The sequence below is a fragment of the Dendrobates tinctorius genome, unplaced genomic scaffold, assembly GCF_039654945.1.
Source record: "Dendrobates tinctorius isolate UK_male_01 unplaced genomic scaffold, ASM3965494v1 ptg000171l, whole genome shotgun sequence".
Lineage (NCBI taxonomy): Eukaryota > Metazoa > Chordata > Amphibia > Anura > Dendrobatidae > Dendrobates > Dendrobates tinctorius.
In genome coordinates, this window is record NW_027361838.1 from 17,310,146 (window position 1) to 17,329,843 (window position 19,698).

At 40.3% G+C, this 19,698-nt stretch overlaps 1 protein-coding gene across 4 annotated transcripts in view; it reads left to right on the plus strand.

The window, feature by feature from the left end:
- Nucleotides 1-19,698, plus strand: part of ARHGAP28 (Rho GTPase activating protein 28) — a 220,369-nt gene that overhangs the window by 16,334 nt on the left and 184,337 nt on the right. Inside the window, exon 1 of one of the 4 annotated variants that reach the window (XM_073550935.1) lies at nt 4,989-5,127. The exons of 1 other annotated variant lie outside the window; for it this stretch is intronic. The gene's annotated coding sequence lies outside the window, so the exon portion shown is untranslated. Of the gene's footprint in view, nt 1-4,988; nt 5,128-5,202; nt 5,225-19,698 lie in introns of those variants that run through there. 2 more of the 4 variants (XM_073550934.1, XM_073550933.1) reach the window with 2 other exon arrangements.

Consider the following 19,698-nt stretch of genomic DNA (forward strand, 5'->3'; position numbering starts at 1 on the left):
AGATGTTGCACCCAGACTTGTCTTTCTAAAGTCCTATTTGTCTTTCTGAGTTGAAAACTGTCAATTGATATGTAGCGCAAAAGAGGAGATACTGAAACCTTTGCGTGCACTAAATTTTGATTGATAGATCATATTCTTTTTTTGACATGTCAAAAAAAAAAATTCCTTTAAAGGATACCTGCTATTGGGTTCTACTCCTAACATGGTCCCACCACACTCTAGGTCTTGAGTCTTGACCTTTCTGAAACATTGCCACATAATTTACAAATAGAAGTTTTAAAATATGCGACGTGGTTTGTAAATGAGAGCTGAAGTCTCTGCTGGGCCATATACAATGCTTGGAATTATCCAGCATTTACGGTAATTCACCACACCTTTCCTTTATTGACTCGATGATTTCTCATCCACGGTCTTCTCCAAATTGAAACTGGCATGTGCCAAAAGGCAAGGGAAGTCTTTGTCCATAACAGGGCATTCCCGATGCACATGTGCCAGTGCTTTTTGTAAATTATGGCGTACTAATAGGGACAAACAACCCTTTACAAATGTTTCTTTATGTGGCCTTGATTGGGACCACGTCACCTGAAGAGGTCTGATTATACTTCTTAGGCCTCATTCACACATCAGTATTTTTGCATCAGAGTCTGTATACCAAAACCAGGAGTGGAACTTACAGAAAAAAACTATAACTGAAAGACTGACACATGTTCTCTGTTTTGGAGACACTCCTGGTCTTGGCATACAAATACTGATGAAATACTGATCAAAAATACTGACGTGTGAAGTAGGCCTTAGGTAGAGAACAGTAATAATTATTATGTCCTATCATTTATATATTTATTGAATCATGTTATCCGCTACTGGGATTGTTAGACGGCAAAGATAACTAAATTAACATACCATTAGCCTGGCTGTAAATGTTTAGTAATCTGATGATTAAATGGTTCAATGTCCAGGATTGCTTTAATGAAACTTAATTATCTAAAGTATTTATTATGTCCCATGTGTTATCAGTTGAGTATTTTGATAAATCAAGCAATATACTTTTGTGCTCAATGAAACTGGAAAAGTATAGGAGCAAATATCTGTATGACGTTTTCAGAGGTCATTTCAGGACCAAATACAGCAATGTATTTGGCTTGTCGCCACTCTATTTTCTGATCTAATGCTGCTTCCTCCATAGTAAGGCCGGTTTCACATTAGCGCTTTTTCAGCGCGCGCACGGCCGGGGGTAGCTCCGCCCCCGAGCCGGCTCTCTGCCCGGCGTGCCCGCCCCTTGCTTGTAGCGCCGCCTCCTAGCGCACAGCGGCGCCTGCGATCGGCGCACCCTATCTTTAGCATAGGGTGCGCAGATCGTGCGCAGGCCGTGCGCTAGTTGCGCTTTGACCTGCGCTGCGCACTTTTGACGGTGCGCCGTGCGCGCCAAAATCAAACTTTTCGGATTTTGGCGCGCACGGCTCACCGTCAAAAGTGCGCAGCGCAGGTCAAAGCGCAACTAGCGCACGGCCTGCGCACGATCTGCGCACCCTATGCTAAAGATAGGGTGCGCCGATCGCAGGCGCCGCTGTCCGCTAGTAGGCGGCGCTACAAGCAAGGGGCGGGCACGCCGGGCAGAGAGTCGGCTCGGGGGCGGAGCTACCCCCGGCCGTGCGCGCGCTGAAAAAGCGCTAATGTGAAACCGGCCTAAGGCTGAGGACAAGGACAAACTTGAACCCTGAGGCACAACTTAGACTGCATTCACACATCCATTTTTTTCTCTGACAGCACACAAGCCAAAACGTTTCAATTATCTATGTACATATCTGTTTTAACACCAGATCCAAGTCACCGTTCTATGAAACTCAGAACATTGTTCAGTTCTCATCCAGTTTGCGGATAAGGTTCAGCTATTAACGTCTGTTGGACATGGATGAAAAACTGAAGACGTGATTTGTACTTCAGAATTCCATTTGTGTTTCATCAGTATTTCATTGATCCACTGCTAAGGGTCATTGGATAAATAATAGTTCTCAGTTCCTCCTTTTGTTTTTAACATAGTATGAGAAAAAAGGAGTCAACTAGACACATGAGCAAAAAAATCAGTCCATTTCTCTTGGCTGGTAACACACAATTATGTGCATTCAGTCTTAGGCTGTGTGCACACGGTGCGGATTCTGCTGCGGATCCGCAGCAGATTTGACCCTGCGGATTCGCAGCAGAACTGCATGTGATGTACAGTAGCATTATAGGCTGTGTAAAACAAAATCCGCAGTGCACATGCTGCGTTTTTTTCTGCGCAGATTTGGTGCAGAATGAAAAATGCAGCGTGTCACTTCTTTTGTGCGGTTTTGCTGCAGTTTTCCACCTGCTCCATTCTAGAAATCCGCAGGTGGGAAAACCACAGGGGAAAACTGCACAAAACATGCAGTAAAACCGCACAAAAAATGCACTAAATCCGCAGGATAAATGCAGGTCATTTGACCTGCAAGACTGCAGTGCTAACCACTGAGCCGCCCTGCTGCCCCTATAAAGCTTTGTTCACATCTGAATAAAGGTTCTGTTGCAGATTCTGTTCTTTTTAATATGGCACAATATTTTTCTCCCAATAGACTAGAGATGAATGGATCGATCCACTTTGCATCAACTTTGAGTCATATTTCCTGAAATTTTCAGATGATGGCAAATTCAAAGGGTTTGCCATTTGATAGCAAAAATAATGCCACATTTTAGTGTATTTCAGGCTAGGTAAAGGAGGTCAGAGTGATAAGCTGATTATTACAGATAGGTGTAGAAAGGCCTAAATCTATCGTACGTCTGCATTGCTGAGGAACATTGAAAATTAGAGTGTCAGTCTGAGTCTGTGGATAATAATACAAAGATTTAAGTGACAGGGAGGTGATGGACCTGCAGAGTCTGTGTAACTGTGAATTGATTCATCTATGATATACTTCAGTACTGCACCTTAATAACCCCATTTTTTTTTATTCTTGCCTTACTACAAATGAGGGCAGCTTAATAGCTGTGTCCTAGTTTTGCTACTGAAGACAAATCTTGAAACAAACACTTGTGTGCCAGAGAAAGTGTGCTTTCCAGCTTATGAGACGAGCATAAGTGATTTTTTTTTCTTTGCATTTCTTTTACATTTTTATTTTGTAAAGGTTTTTTTTTTTTAAAAAAAAGACAAAATAAAAATCTCATTTGAGAAATTTAAAAATTTAAATGCAAATTGTTTTACCTCAGAACGTACCCATCTATGTAAAAAAAAAAAATGTTACTTTTTTGTACATTTCCTTATAATAGTCCAATGTGAGACCTGTTCATAAAACCCAAAAACTGTGGCCTGTTGCAAATAGTGTTTTTTGGGACACAACCCTACCTGGCTGTTCTTGTTCCATCCTTTTCTCCTAGCCAGATATGTCAACGTCATTTGAATATTACTAAGGCCTCATTCAGATGCCAATGTTGCACATACTTGTATCTGTTTTTATTCACGGATAAAACATGTGTCCATTATAATCTATGGTGTTATTCACATGTCCATGTTTTTAATGGACCATGTGTCCATACAAAACATACATAGACATGTCCGTTTTTTTTCCGGCAATATGAATGACACGGGCATCCATGTGCCATCTGTGTTTAACATTACAAAGTATATGAGAATCTTTGTAATTTATTTATTTCTTTATCCTTCCGTGAAAAACACTGATGACACACTAATGGCAAAAATAAATGAAGTGATGACATACTGATGATACCAGTACCATTTTTTCATGTACGTCTTTAGGCTACGTGCTCATGTATGCAGAATTTTCCTGAGCAAAACCGGAAATCCACATTTTTTTTCGCTTTTTTTTCCAGAGCATCCTAATTCAATGAACATAGTGGCAAATCCGGAGATTTTCAGCAAAATTAATGAACATGCTGTGTCCTTTTTAGCGATGCTTCTTTTTTGCGGAAAAAAACGCAGCATGGGTACAAAAATTGCGGAATGCATTCTAATAATGGGATGTTTAATGTATACATTTTTTAAGCGTTTTTGCAGTGAAAAACACTAAAAAAAAAGCAAAAAAAACAGCAAAAAATCCTGAATGTGGGCACACAGCCTTAAACATGGACGCATGGATGAGGCCCCAGACTGTATTTGCAATACAGACTTCAAAAGTGGTTCAGAACAGTCTTAAGAGACCTAAAACTTTTTTTAATTTGTCAAATGTGGCAAATTTAAAAGTCAGAATCTTTGTAAGTTAGTTTTCTTTATCAGAAAACAGCAATGTGTGTGGTTTCTGTTCTTCATGGCTTTAATTAAAAATAAATGTGACTTGGGTGCAACATTTTAAGTAATATGTTTCTTCCTGATGTTTTCTTGAACAATAAACTGTCATGTGTTTTTCCAGTTGTAACTTGTTATACCACAATAATTGCTGCGTTTTTTAGTTCAAATTTTACAGTACCAGCAAAAGCTATGAGATTTCAGAAATCTCATGGACACGTGTTTTTGTTTCCTGAATTGGTAAAACTACAGCGTTTTTTGAAAACTGCAGCATGTCACTTCTTTCAGCATTTTTGCAGTGTTTTTTCACCCGTAGAAAGCAATGAGTAAGTCCAAAAAAAGGCAGCAAAAAACTCTGATTTTGCTTCTGTTTTGATGCAAAAACCTCAGGAAGTTGCATTACCGTATATACTTGTGTATAAACCGAGTTTTTCATCATGATTTTTTTTGTGCTGAAAATGCCCCCCCTCGGCTTATACACGAGTCATTGTCCCAGAAGCCAGTGGGGGAGGGGTTGTGGCGGAGCAGTGGGTCACACGAGGTAGGAGCCGGCGGCTGCAGCTGAAGCTGTGGCCGCTGCTAAGGAGAAATAAATATTCACTCCACTGGCAATGAATATTCATTTCTCTTAAAGCACATACAGTTACAGCCACAGTCGCTGCTTCCAGCAGCTGTTAAAAAAAAACTCCTACTTACCTTCCCTGCATGCTCTTGCAGCATGTTGTTCCAGTGCCAGCAGCTCCTGTGGCCAGGTGATCATGTGTCCCGGCTGAGTGGAGAGTGGTGAATATTCATTACCTTAATGAGTGGCAGCATCGGCCGCAAGAGCTTCTGGAAGACGGAACAACAGGATGTTTCTTGGGCACGCAGGGAAGGTAAGTAAAGTTGAAGGGTTTGGGGTCTTTTTATGCTTTTCTCATGGGAAGCCTTTCATACAAGGACAGGGATGAGGCACCATGCATACAAGGATAGGTATGAGGAGCCATGTATAAAAAGATGGGGAAAAGGAGCAATGCATACAAGGATAGGGATGAGGAGCCACTCATACCAGAATAGGGATTAGGGGACATTGCATAACTGGCTTATACACGAGTCAATATGTTTTCCCTGTTTTTCATGGCAAAATTAGGTGCCTCGGCTTATACTTGGGTCGCCTTATACTCAAGTATATACGGTATGTTTTTGGGGGGGCACTAAACTTTATCAGCGTGCACAAGAGACAAGGGTACCTGATAAAAACAGTAAAAAATGGAGCAAAAAACAGACTGCTAGAGGCACCTGGTTACTTTCTTCTTTAGCTTTGTAATGTAGCAGATGATTTCTTGACATTCTGGTGGCTCTTGTAATTTGGTTTTGAATTGTTCTTGGATGGTAGCCCTGATTCAAAAAGGTCTTTTTGAGTCAGTTCAAAGAACAATTCAAAACCAAATTACAAGAGCCACCAGAATGTCAAGAAATCATCTGCTACATTACAAAGCTAAAGAAGAAAATAACCGCATTGAGCATTTATTGTTGATTGGGAGGAAATTCAATCAATAATGTTCTAGAAAGGATACATTTTATAAAAGGCATAAAACTGAGGAAGTTGTATGTTGGAAAACTTTTTATAATGCATGACCTGAACCTGAAATATTTGTCTCTTTGCATCCTCTATGCTAATGTGAATTGAGAAGGAGTGGATTGTTTAGGTGGCTAACAATCCATCCATATTATAAGCTGTTTGACACCTCTACAGTTATATGTCTAATGCCCTATAGTTGTAGTGTTTGAGCCTTTAATTTAGTAGAGCTAGCAGCTACGTCATTATGTCTGCACAATGATCACATTTCCATTTGCAGATAATGGACATGAGAATTCAGTACATAGAAGTGGTTTATATATGCATAGAGTGATGTACTTATGTTATGCTGTCAGAAGGTTGTAAAGCTTTAACCAAGTCATATATTGCCATAAGGTCACATGGCTAGACTACATGACCCGGTTCTTGGCAGAGAAGGAGACATTTTGTGCACAAGTATAGTCACCTAGGAAAGCTGAAGGAGCAAGTAAGGAAGCAGCCAAAGCTCCTGTATATGAGAAACCATAGCCTCAGCTTCAGATAATTGTGCGATAAGGACTGTGCATATAAGCAGAAGTTGGAACTCAGGAATCACTGCGCTGTTTATATATCTCCATTACTATACTGGAAAGTAACTGCCATTGCTGCATTGGACTTGAATCTCTGTTAAATCATCGTTTATCTGGATGTGGCCGGGATCAAACATGCGAGATATTTGGATGAGTCTCTCATCTTAATACCCCCGGCACTGCCATCGGCACTAGGGAGCGGAGCATGGGGCTGCATGTATTTCTATGTAGCCGCACGCTCCGATCCGAGTGCAGTGCCGGGTATTAAGATGCGAGACTCGCAGTTTCTCGCATGTGTGATCCCGGCCAGTACCTGTGTATTGGTGCAACAAGTAACAATTATCAACAGCCCCTTTGGCTTCCCGGTTTCTGGACTACATCACATTACATCAGGAAGCAGAGGTTAATTAAGTGCTCCATGGCATCAAAAACTTTCTTTTCTTTTTTTTGTCCTTGCCATAGCAGGGAAAAAAAAAACATCATAACATTCGCATATTACAAGGTGCGTGACTTATGGCATAGTAGTGATCTCATTCCATATGCACATGATTTCTATAAGACAAGATTTTCCTAAGCAAAGCGGCTTCAGGGAGAAACTGGAGGTCTTTTTCCTGAAGTGGCTTTGCTGGAGGGTATGTCGACCTTTTTTGCATCCTTTTTTTCTCTATGCTTTTAACTAAAAGATGCCACCGGAAGAATGAGCATGTTACTTCTTTTTAATGCGTCATCGTTTCCAAACCCTGAAGTGGTTAGAAGTAGCGAAAGACTGAACAAGTACAGAGCAATGTCATTTTTACTTTTCTGTGCATTATGTTGATTTTTTTGTGGCAGTTTGTGGCACTTTTTCAGACAAATTCTAAGCAGAATGTGCCTGCAGAAAAAAACATGTGGACATATTCCTTGACTGGATTGTCACATCTATTTTTTTTTTAAAAAGAGTGTATATATGTAGATCCAGACGTCTCTGTAATGGGTCTGCACAGATGCAAAAGAGTATCCCTCTAAACCCTTTGCAGAACTTTTCAGCAAGAGTTGTATGTTATCATTTTTCCACAGTCCTGGTGCACACATGGCAACTCTGCTGGGAATTTTATACTAGTTAAACATGTAGTCATCTGTGTTTTCGTAGAAACCGGAGGTGGGTTCTCCCATTTCTCTCCTGATCTTCGTGATACACACATGCAGGGACGATGGAAAATGTCAGTGTATTCTTTGATCCCTTTTGTCAGTGAATAATTGGCCAGCTGCCTTGTCTATCATAACAGACTCAGCTATTTCTGATTAACTGAAGGTCGGAGTTACCCACAAAAATGCACACATTAAGAAACTAGTCTTCTGCCCTTCCTTAAAGAATCTCAGCAATTTACAAGATGTAATAACATTATGCTGGTTTGGATAGAACCTAACAAAATATAATACAAATTTTATGGCCTTCAAAACATATTTTAAGTGAACTTTTATACAGATCCTAGCATATTACAAGTGGTTGATAAATGTTAGTAGTGTGATGGGTAGACTAGAAAGTTATTACAGAGGCAGCTGGAAACTACTAGTAAATAATCCAATAAGCATACATAATTTCTTTAAAGAGAACCTGTGAGTAGGTTTTTAGATGCTAGACTAATATCACCTATGTAAAGCATCTGAAATTCTGATTATCTCTATACCTTTGTATTATAAGTTCTTTTGTTTGTTTTCTAGAAATTCATCAGCAACTGTATATGCCAATAACTTCGGAAATGCAAGAGCTTGGCCTGCACTGACTGCTCTCCTTCTTTCTCTTCCCGTCATTAGGCTCCTGTCAATGACTGACCGGTCACTCTTTTCTGTGACCTGCCCTCTCCCTCGTAATCTCACACAGGTACCATCTATCCTGAAGGCAGCCAATCTGCCGATCGATAGACTGGCTCTCGTAACATCATCAAGACCTTAATGCACATGCACCACCCCCGGGAATGACGACCCGATGCCAGATCATGGGCGAGGGAGTGGGTCAGTCACTGATAGGAGACCATACTAGTAGGAGAAAGAGGTGGGGGAGAGCTGCATTTGCGGTACAAGCTCCCTGCTACAAGGTTATTGAGAAATTTATTATTGCAGATGTTTCACAGAAATTATGCAAGTGTAATGTCTAAAAACCTGCTAACAGATTCCCTTTTAAATTGTCCTCCTTTCACCCTAAGGGTATCTTTCCACGGTCAGGAAACGCTGCGTGTTTGATGCTGCGAACAGCCGCAGCGTCAAACACGCAGCATCCAGATGTTACAGCATAGTAGAGGGGATTTCATGAAATCCCGTCTCCACTATGCATTAAAAGACGCATTCGGCGCGTCTTTCCAGAACGCAGCATGTCTGTTTACAATGCGGCGATGCTCCGTCGCCGCACTGTAAATTTCCCATAGACAGTCATTAGATGCGGTAAGACTATGTGAACGCAGCTTACTACGCATGTCTACTAATTTAAATAAAGTTCTTACCTGTCCTGCTGCCGGAAGTCTGGGTCCACTGCAGTTCTTGCGATAACACGGCAGTTCTCACGATAAGCTAAGTTATCGCGAGAACTGCCATGCACATGACCAGGGGTTATCTCCGGTCACTAGGAGAACTACAGTGTAGGTGACCACCAGAGATCTCTGGTGGTCATCTACAAGCTCTGCTATTTCTGGATGTCATGCATCCAGATGTAGCAGACTGGACTCGTCGTGGGACACTCATGATTAAGGACTACATTGGATAGGAAGTATTTGTGTTGGTTTTTTTATTTTTTTTTTTCAAGAGATCAAGGGCTTCGATTGGATTTGGGCGTGCAATAAAAACATGGAAAACTGTGTAGTGTTTTATTTCATTGAAATTCTTTTTTCTGGCTGTGTCTTTTTTAACCCTTTAACTATAGGATTAATAATGGATAGGTGTTTTATCGACACCTCTCCATTATTAACTGGGCTTAATGTCACCTTACAATCAAAGGTGACATTTACCCCTTATTACCCCATATGCCACCGCTACACAGTACTGTAGTAGGAAGAGAGAGGCTAAGTGCCGGAATTGGGGCATCTTACAGATGTGCCATTTCTGGGATGGCTGCGGGCTGGTGTTTGTAGCCGGTGGGGGGCCAATGTCCATGGCCCCTTCCTAGGCTATGAATATCAGCCCGCAGCTGTCTGTGTGAGTGAGCAGAAACATTGCCTTACGTCTTAACAGTTCCCATTCTTGAATGTTTGCTGGAATGTGGCATTTGCTGGAATTTGCTGTAACATGCTGTGCGCACATACCCCTAAGGTATGTGTTCACTGAGTTTTGCTGGAAGATTTTGGAAATGAAACTCGCTGAATCCTCCTCCAAATCCCAAAACTACTCAAAAATTTTAACTTTCTACTCCAAAATCTCTGCAAAAGAACTACATGTGCACATACCCTAAGGGCTCATACTCACTTGCGAGAATCGTGTGAGTCTCTCACATAAAAACCTGGCACTGCCGCCAGCACTCGGACCGGAGCGTGCGGCTGCATAGAAATACATGTAGCCGCACGCTCCGGTCTGAGTGCCGGTGGCAGTGCCAGGTTTTCATGTGAGAGACTCGCACGAGAATCATGCAAGTCTCTCGCAAGTGAGTATGAGCCCTTAGACTGAGTTTTATATTCAGGTTTTTCAATGTTATTTTTGAAGGCAAAGCCAGTCATTTTTCATAGACAGAAAACATCTGTCAAGACAAAACTGAATTAAAAGCAGGAATTTCCTATTCCCCTACATCAGTTTTCTGGCATAGACAATGTGCAAATTATAATGCATGCCTTATTTGTGTAACGATTCGCCACTTTCCTATAAAGTCAGTGGATCATAAAGGAAATGGGAATAGAGACTGGTTTTTTCTCTAAAATTACTTGTATGTTTTCATCTGTGTATTCTGACTGCAGAGTTCCCCTATTGACCCTCATTGTGGCTGCAGCTATGTTTTCCAGCAATACCGCCAACGCAGTGCACCTAATGTAAGACCTTGAATATCCTTTGTGTTGTAGCATTTAGTTATCACTTCTGTACTGATCCATGCTAATAGTACAGTACTAACACTGAAAGTCACAAATACTCAATGTGTGCATAACACATCAGGTTTCTCATTCACTTTCCTGGCATAAGGTTTTGTTTCAGATTTTGTCACAAAAAAAGTGACAAAATTGCACCAAATCTGCAACGTGTGCACACAGCCTAGAAAGTTCTTGGTGAATATCTTCTAACTAATTATTGGTGTCTGCTTTAGTGGCCATTATGTCAAACAGCTTTATAATAATGGTTTTACGAATAAAATCATCTGAGAGTTAGACACTTAGTATAGCACTATGTTATTAAGCTGGAAGAGCAGGAACTGAATATTTGACTTGGCACAAAAAACAAGCTAAGTCTTGCCAAAAGGGGGTAAGCTTATAAATGAGAGCTCATCGCAATAGCATTGTGCTATTTTTCTTACTTTGGTTTTGTAATCTAGTGAATCTAGTTTAATCTATTAAATAATTTTTCTATAAACTGTTTTTCACCAAAATTTGATATACAAACACCATTGCAACTTTTTGATGGTTTTTTTGTCCAGTAAATATCACCAGCAAGAAATAATGCAGAACATATAATATATGGACAAAAATATTGGGAGACATAAACATTACACCTTCTGGAGGATTTATGTCACCCACTAGTATTCTTTATTATGGAGTTGGTTTGCACTTTGCAGCTAAATCAGATAATATCTGTTCTAGTTCATCCCAACAAAGTTTGATGGAATTGAAGTCTTTGCTCTGTGTGGCTGGTCAACTTCTCCCACACTAAAGTCCCCCAACCATGTCTTTAAGGACCTTTCTTTGTGCACTGTGACATAGTCATGTTGGAACAGAAAATGGTCTTCACCAAACTGTTCCTACAGAGTTGGAAACATACAATTGTCCAAAATGTCTTGGTATGCAATCAGGAAGGTAGCATTCTTCGGGCATTTGCCAAACCCAGATGCGTTCATAAGACTGCCAGCTGGAGCAGTGTGATTCATCACTTCACAAAATACCAGTACATTTCTATTGCTCCTGAGTCTAGTGGTGGCATGCAAATACTCAGCCATGGAAACCCATGGCAGGAAGCTCCCGACACGGAGCTTTTCTTCTTATGTTACTGCCAGAAGAGTTTTTGACTCTTTAGTTATGAAGTCAGCAGAGTCTTGGCAACTTGAATGCATTATACACCTTAGCATTTCGCGACATCATTCTAGTATTTTCCATGGTCTGCTACTTCGAGAGTGAGTTGTTTTGGTTCCCAAATACTTCCACTTTTCAATAGCATCACTCGCAGTTAATTGTGGAGTATTTAGGAGGGAATAAATTTGACAAACTGACTTGTTGCAATGGTGGCGTCCTATTACTGTACCATGATCAAATTGAGTAACTTCTTTAGAGTGACCTATTCCTTCACAAGCGTTAAAAAAGGCAGACTACATGGCGAGGGGTGGGATGTTATTCATTTGACGAAATAGAATTAAATTAAATACCTGCATTCAATGATTAAGTGGTGTGTCCCAATATGTTTGTCCATATAGTGTGTGTACTACACCGATTGTTATGGAATGCTTGGCAAAATACAGCCATTTTGATACCATCCCTTGTGAAACAGTAAGAATATGTTCTATGAAAGACTTTTCTCTACAATACAAATAATTTGTTAACAATGGAAAATAATAATGTACAAGGTATGGAGGAGGTATAATAACACTTTTTTTCAGGGTAACAAACTTTGACACTTAAAAGAATTCTCTATTTTAATTAGGACATTGCTGCAAAAGTTGCCTACTCTTGAATTGGACCTGAAAGAACACACACATATATATATTTGTATCATATATGTATACAGCAATCTAATATATAAAGCTCAATGTGGGTGTGTGTGTGTGTGTGTGTGTGTGTATTTATGTGTGTATGTATGTCTGGGATTGGCATCCGCACCGTCACAGCTACAGCCACAAAATTTGGTACAGAGCGTCATAGGCTATGTTGTGAGGCAAAATTTTAACCCCGCGCGTTCCAATTCACCCAACAATTTTGCCCCTATCTACATAATGGGGAAAAAGTGTATGTATTGGCATCTGCACTGTCGTAGCTACAGCCACAAAATTTTGCACAGTCACACGTCTGGACCCCAAGAGCATCATAGGCTATGTTGTGAGGCGAAATTTTAACCCCGCGCGTTCCAATTCACCAAACAACTTTGCCCCTATCTACATAATGGGGAAAAAGTGTATGTATGTATTGGCATCTGCACTGTCGTGGCTACAGCCACAAAATTTTGCAGTCACATGTCTGGACCCCGAGAGCGTCATAGGCTATGTTGTGAGGCGAAATTTTAACCTCGCGCATTCCAATTCACCAAACAACTTTGCCCCTATCTACATAATGGGGAAAAAGTGAAAGAAAAAGTGTTGGAGGCAAGTTGACAGCTGCCAGATGTGAACAAGGGGGACTTAAAGAATGAGAGCGATGGCGCCAAACAATATATACCGTACAGTTGCTAAGGTGGGGCCCTGACATGGGATACTCACCACACACGGGGATATGAACACACACACAAAATGCGCCACACAATACCACATGCTTCAACACATATACCACCCTCAGCACACATTTCATCACACATACACCAACCTTGCCACATAAAAGTCAAAACACAAAAGTCGCCACTCAAAATTCGCCACGCTGTTCCAGAGCTGTTTAAAAGATGAAAAATGAGCTGTGATTGGTTGCTATCAGCAACAGTTTTCTTTGTAGACAGTTGTGGTAACTGAGGCCTATTATTCTTATCATTTCTATGGTGTTATCATCCTTCTGTAAAGCTGGAAATAACAGAATTTATTACCGTGCCAACACAGACCACCCTCTGACACAGACTGCAGGGAGAGCCCAGTATCACACAAGATAGGATTAGATACACAGCTCAGCAGTCAGTATCACACAGAATAGTATTAGATACACTGCTCAGCAGACAGTATCACACAGAATCGGATTAAATACATGGCTCAGCTGTCAGTATCACACAGGATAGGATTAGATACACGGCTCAGCAGACAGTATCACACAGGATAGGATTAGATACACAGCTCAGCAGTCAGTATCACACAGGATAGGATTAGATACACAGCTCAGCAGTCAGTATCACACAGAATAGGATTAAATACACTGCTCAGCAGTCAGTATCACACAGGATAGGATTAGATACACGGCTCAGCAGGCAATATCACACAGGATAGGATTAGATACACGGCTCACCAGTCAGTATCACACAGGATAGGATTAGATACATGGCTCAGCAGGCAGTATCACACAGGATAGGATTAGATGCACGGTTTTTATGTGCAATATAATCATTATAATTTGTTATAACTAACCACAGTCGGTTACTATGCCCAGGCAACGCCGGGCTCTTCAGCTAGTATTATATATATTCATATACAGCAATATTTCGGGTGGGAGGAAGACCTGTCAGAACAGCTGCAAATGAGCTCTGTAAAATCAATAAAATCAATATAATGAGCCACATATATAGTCCATCAACACATATAAACTATGTATATTATTATCCTGTTAGTGTGCTGTTTAAATTTCTACATATATGTTTAGAATTATCACTTATCTATATATGTAATTGTCTTAAATTGTCTGTCATCCACTTCCGCACACCATCTTCAGCACAGGCCACAAAACACCGTCTTTACTGCCGGATGTGACTGCACGGAAGTGGGTGGGCCACAACCCCAGCGCCAAAAAGCTGCCCCCACCACCCCAGCGCCAAAAAGCTGCCCCCATCGTGATGTTACTGCCCTCCCGATGCAATAGCATCAGGCACACATCTAGTTACCTCATAAATGTCCAGTCTTCCATGTAGATGTGCTAAATGTTAGGTTTGGTAATTTTCTGCTTTTCTATAGGATATACAATGTACATATACAAAACAATATTGTGGTACCGTGTTAGCCAGAAAAATAGATGTAAATACTTATGTCCCCCCAAAAAATTGAGAAAAGTATTCAAGGAGTGATACCTTTATTGGCTAACCAAGGAAATTATATTTCCAAGCTTTCAAGGCTCAGAAGGCACTTTCATCAGGCACATACTGAGAAGAGATGGCAATATTTATATAGGGATGTTGCCATCTCTTCTCAGTATATGCCTGATGAAGGAGCCTTCTGAGCCTTGAAAGCTTGCAAATATAATTTCTCTGGTTAGCCAATAAAGGTATCACTTCTTGAATACTTTTCTCAATTTTTTGGGGGGACATAAGTATTTACATCTATAGGATATACAAATTGTTTTTACCTATTGTTTTACTTGCTGCTAAGTCTGTAGAAACTTTTTTCTGCACTTTTTATCTTAATATAACCCTAAGGCAAGATTTTTAGGTTATGTTTATACCCATGATAGTGCTGAATAATTTTTACCGCACACTCAGAGGAATTTCTCATGCAAATTGTTAATTCAAGTGGAAAAATAGGCATATAGTGCCTGGCTGGTTTGGCGGGTGCACCGCTTGAATTCCGCTCACACTAAGGTCCAAAATCGGCCAGGATCACAAATTAACTCAATCCTATCCATGCTGTCAGCACCAGCTTCATCATATTAGTCCCACATCCTCCAGGGACTATATGCCTATTTTTCCACTTGAATCTCTCTACAATGTGAATGGACTAAAGCGACAAATATGATTAAGGCTCTGGTGGATCCAAAACAAAATTATTCTGTTTAGTCGCTGTCCACCATCTTTGTTTGCTCCCACTATTTGTCAATAAATTAACAATTTGCATGAGAAATTCCTCTGAGTGTGCGGTAAAAAAATTTCAGCACTATAATTTGGACCTCTTGGTCAGTTGTACCAGCACCTCAAACTAATTGTCAGTGTGCATACCTTATTAATCTCCTATACCCATGATAAGTATTTTGTGCATTTTGGTTGCTAGTGCTACATATTTTTGATATGCAAAGACTACAGTGTCTCTTCAGTTCCAGCGAAGTCAATGGCAGTTATAGAAATCTCAGGCTCACTGTGCTTTTTTTCACGCAGCGCAAACTGACCTGTGATGTGTTTTTGAAATCTCAACATAAATATGCATTTTATTTGCGCATTTTTCCTTTAGACTTGAATGAGATGAGGAAAATGCACTAAAAATCCATGTAATCTGCACATGACTTTACCAAAAACGCTTTACACAGCTAAGTAACAAGAAGTATCCTATATAAAGTACATTTATATAAACAATAACATTACAAACAGAAACAAAAAGGCAGTTGAGTAAAAAAATGCAATGAAAATGTTAGTGAAAAGGGTACTCAAAAAAAAAAAAAAAAAGCAAAGAAAAGATGCAAATAATCTAATTTAGCTAATACGGGCAGAAATTTATAAATTTTAGAAAATCTACTACATGAAAAACTCACCAAATACACATCTTGTGAACTTAGACTTAGTCCTAAGGCTACAAGAAAACATAAATAATTGAGTAATAGATTTACTGTATTAGGATTGTATTTTTTTTTAACACAGAATTAATATTGCATAACATTTATTTAACAATAAATAATTTTATAAAATAAGAAAAAAAACAAGTACAAATAAACACAACTAAGTGAGCAACTGTTTGGAACAGAGGCAAGGAGGACCCTGCCTGTGACGGCTTACAATCTACCAAAAAAATGGCAAATAAGATTGTAGGGGAGGATAGAAGCTGCTCCCATGAAGGTATAGTTGCAGCAGGGTTATCATAGTTTGTAGTATTTCCTAAACGTTTAGTTTTCATTTGATAATTTAAAAAGTGGAAGAGAGTCTGATTGGTTGGGGAAATGAGATCTAATGTAGAGGACTGTACAGGATGTGTTAACAGCAAACAAGACAACAGCAAAAAAGAAGGCCTTGTGCGGACTTGTATATGCTTCCTAACCGCGCAAACACCTTAATTAAGTACATTTTCCAAGATCCCAAAGGAATTGCTCATGCATTTTCCATTGTGACATAGTATTGTAAAGCTTACACTTCTAATTATTCACCTCTCAATATCCTGTTGTAACTCATTTATAGTCTGAAAGACCAATCATCACAAAGTTACAGCTCAAGTGGAAAGCAACAAAAGGGAACAAGCCTTTTCAATGGGCAACTCTCTGCTCAACTCGAAGAAGGTGTGCAGCCTATTAATAGAAAGTCGAAGAACCACATTGCGTGGTTCAGTCTAAAGTGCATGAAATCTACACAGACCACATGTGATCTGATATAAATAGCAGTTGTCATTGTAGGAGGCCATAATGACCATTTTTTTTCACCAGATGAGGTCAATTGCCATCATTAGTGTTATTAATACTGCACGCCACGCCAAGCTGTAGCTATTGATATAGACGCGCAATCATTTGTATGAGGAGCTGAAGTTTGCTTGAGTCATTGTAAACCAATATGTACAGTATGTAATCTATGCAACTATTAGATATCGTCCTTTCTTGTTTGCATGGCTTTTTCAGATAAAATAGTCAACTGGAAAAGCAAGAGCCCTGACTTTGGTTCTAGCTGGCAGTCTTCCAACTTTGTACGCCTTTTCTGTTACACTTCAGAGACAGGGGAAGAGCTGGCCCCATGCTTTCAATATGGATCAGATTAAAGTCTTGTGCTGCCAGCAAGAAGAATGATTACAAGACAAGCAATTTGATCACGAATCTGCCTCGTGCGATAGTTTATCACGGAATGTTTTTATGTAATTAGTATTTCATAGAGATGAAGTCAGAGGAAAACATGTAAGTGCAACCATATGTCATGCTGGAGAAACACATTCTGCACTTTAACTGTCCCCAATCCATGAGTAGTGATTTATTAGGATGTGTCAAAGCCTGACGTTCACAGTTGGGTTGTTCTGCGGGGATCTCTGAGCCACATGTGGTAATATCATTAAAATACCTATTACTTTTATAGAGTTCTTCCTTAGCTGTTAACTATTCTACCATATTTATAGATTTACACTGGTTTTGTAGCAAATCCGTTTTCGAAACTCATTTTCAATTCAGCTCAGCACTGGGTCTATAGCCCCAATTCTTTTTCTATCACGTCTAACATTATAGAAAGTAAAACTGAAGTAGTGACCATATTTCTATTGACTTTTACTGTACATTAAAAGTGAATGGACCAAAACACAACTTACACTCCTATCAGAGAGCAGAATAATTGCAAATGTGAAGGCTTTTACCTGTCTTGTAGAGGCAATAGGAAAAAACAACCTCTAGGGCAGGTGCAGATGACCATGTTTTCTCCATCCGAGAAAATCTGTCCAATTATGCTGATCAGAGTGAGATCAGAGTAGTATCAAAGAAGAATCTGAGTTTCTCAGAGGTGGAGAGAGAAAAAAATGTCTCCATCTTTTTCAGATATCATCTGAGTTCATTCCATTTTTTTCCACAGCCCCATAGATATGAATGGATGGGTGCCATCCATTTCTAAAAGATAAATCATGCATTCTGCGATTTTATTCTGCACACCACGTGGTTCAGAGGAAATAAATCACTCTTGTGCATGGCCCCATAGAATAACACGGCCACAAGTGCCTACCATCACTTGTGTGATTTATATAGTTGTACACACGAGATCTTAGAGGGAGTACAGGGCACAATGGCATATTCCTTCCTTTAAGCCAGTGTTCCTCAACTCCAATCCTCAAGACCCACCAACCAAGTGATGGAAGTATTACCTGTGTAATACTAATGAAATGCTGAAAACATGATCTGTTGGTGGCTTTCATTTTACCGACATCCGAGTGTAACTACTAGCTTGTTTAGAGGTTTACCAGTGAGGTTGCAATCCTATGCACCAACTATGTTCACAAGACTAGGACTCGTGCATGAAATCTGATCTTCTAATTAATAATAATAATCTTTATATATAGCGCTAACATATTCCGCAGCGCTTTTACAGTTTGCACACATTATCATAACTGTCCCCAATGGGGCTCACAATCTAAATTCGCTATCAGTATGTCTTTGGAATGTGGGAGGAAACCCACACAAACACGGGGAGAACATACAAACTCCTTGCAGATGTTGTCCTTGGTGGGATTCAAACCCAGGACTCCAGCGTTACAAGGCTGTAGTGCCAACCACTGAGCTACCATGCTGCCCTAATTCTGAGTTCTTCATTTATTGGGATATTTGCATGCTACACTGACAGTTTCTCTATAGTCCCAGGAGGAGAGAGGTCCGACTCAGTTACATAATAGGGGCAGGGGTTACAGTCGCACCCGGGTCCTGGATCCTTGGCGTCCCAAAAGGTCCCTTTGTCCCATACTAAAAGATCATTATTATAAAAGATTTGTTATAGTTGGGTGCCCTGTTGGAGATTTAGCATTGGGGCCCACAAGCTTCAAGTTACACCACTGGTCAAACTTGAGGTGACATGAAAGCACTTGCAATCTAGGACCGTCATACCAGGTCCAAAATGATTAGGAGGCAAGTACAATACTACAGCCTTCTATCTTTATTTTTTTGAGTAACCAAGTAGTACCCAAAAAAACTACTACTTAGGGTATGTTTCCACGGTCAGGAAGCGTTGCGGATTGGACGCTGTGTACAGCCACAGCGTCCAATCCGCAGCGGCCAGATGTTACAGCATAGTGGAGGTTTTATAAAATCCCATCTCCACTATGCGTTCAAATACGCAGGTGGCAGACCTGCATATACGCACAAGCGGCAAGTCTTTATAGACCGTAGCATGTTTATCTTGTGTAGACGCTCAGTCTCCACAAGAAAAATTACACAATCTATGTATAGGATGCTGTGATTCTGCATGTGTTCAATGAACTCATACGGTATCACTGCACGTACAACAGGGAACAGTGCTTTGGGCGGAGCTGTGCCACATGGAAACATAACCACTGTAATATAATTATTAGGGTATGTCACCATATTCTGACCTGTTTGCTATAACACTGTATGTGTCTTCACTCTGCTGTCAGCAGAGATTGATGGCTGCCATGGTATACTTGTAGATAAATGATAATCATCGGTCAGGGTGGACAGAAGAAAGCAAGCTGAACTCCAATCATGCATACAGCAGTGCGGATCCACTGGTCAGGCACTATTATTCAATTGGTGCAATGCTTATGTGCCAATTGGGCTAACAGTGAAGCAGAATGGTCCAAGTCTGTGCCGTTAAATGGATGTGTCATCATAAAAGGCATAGAATGGTGAGAAATCTGCTTCAGATGACAATGCACCGATGTCATGGCGGTCACTCTGCATTTCTCCTCCCTCTCACTATATGGATATTCCTGTTTAAATCTA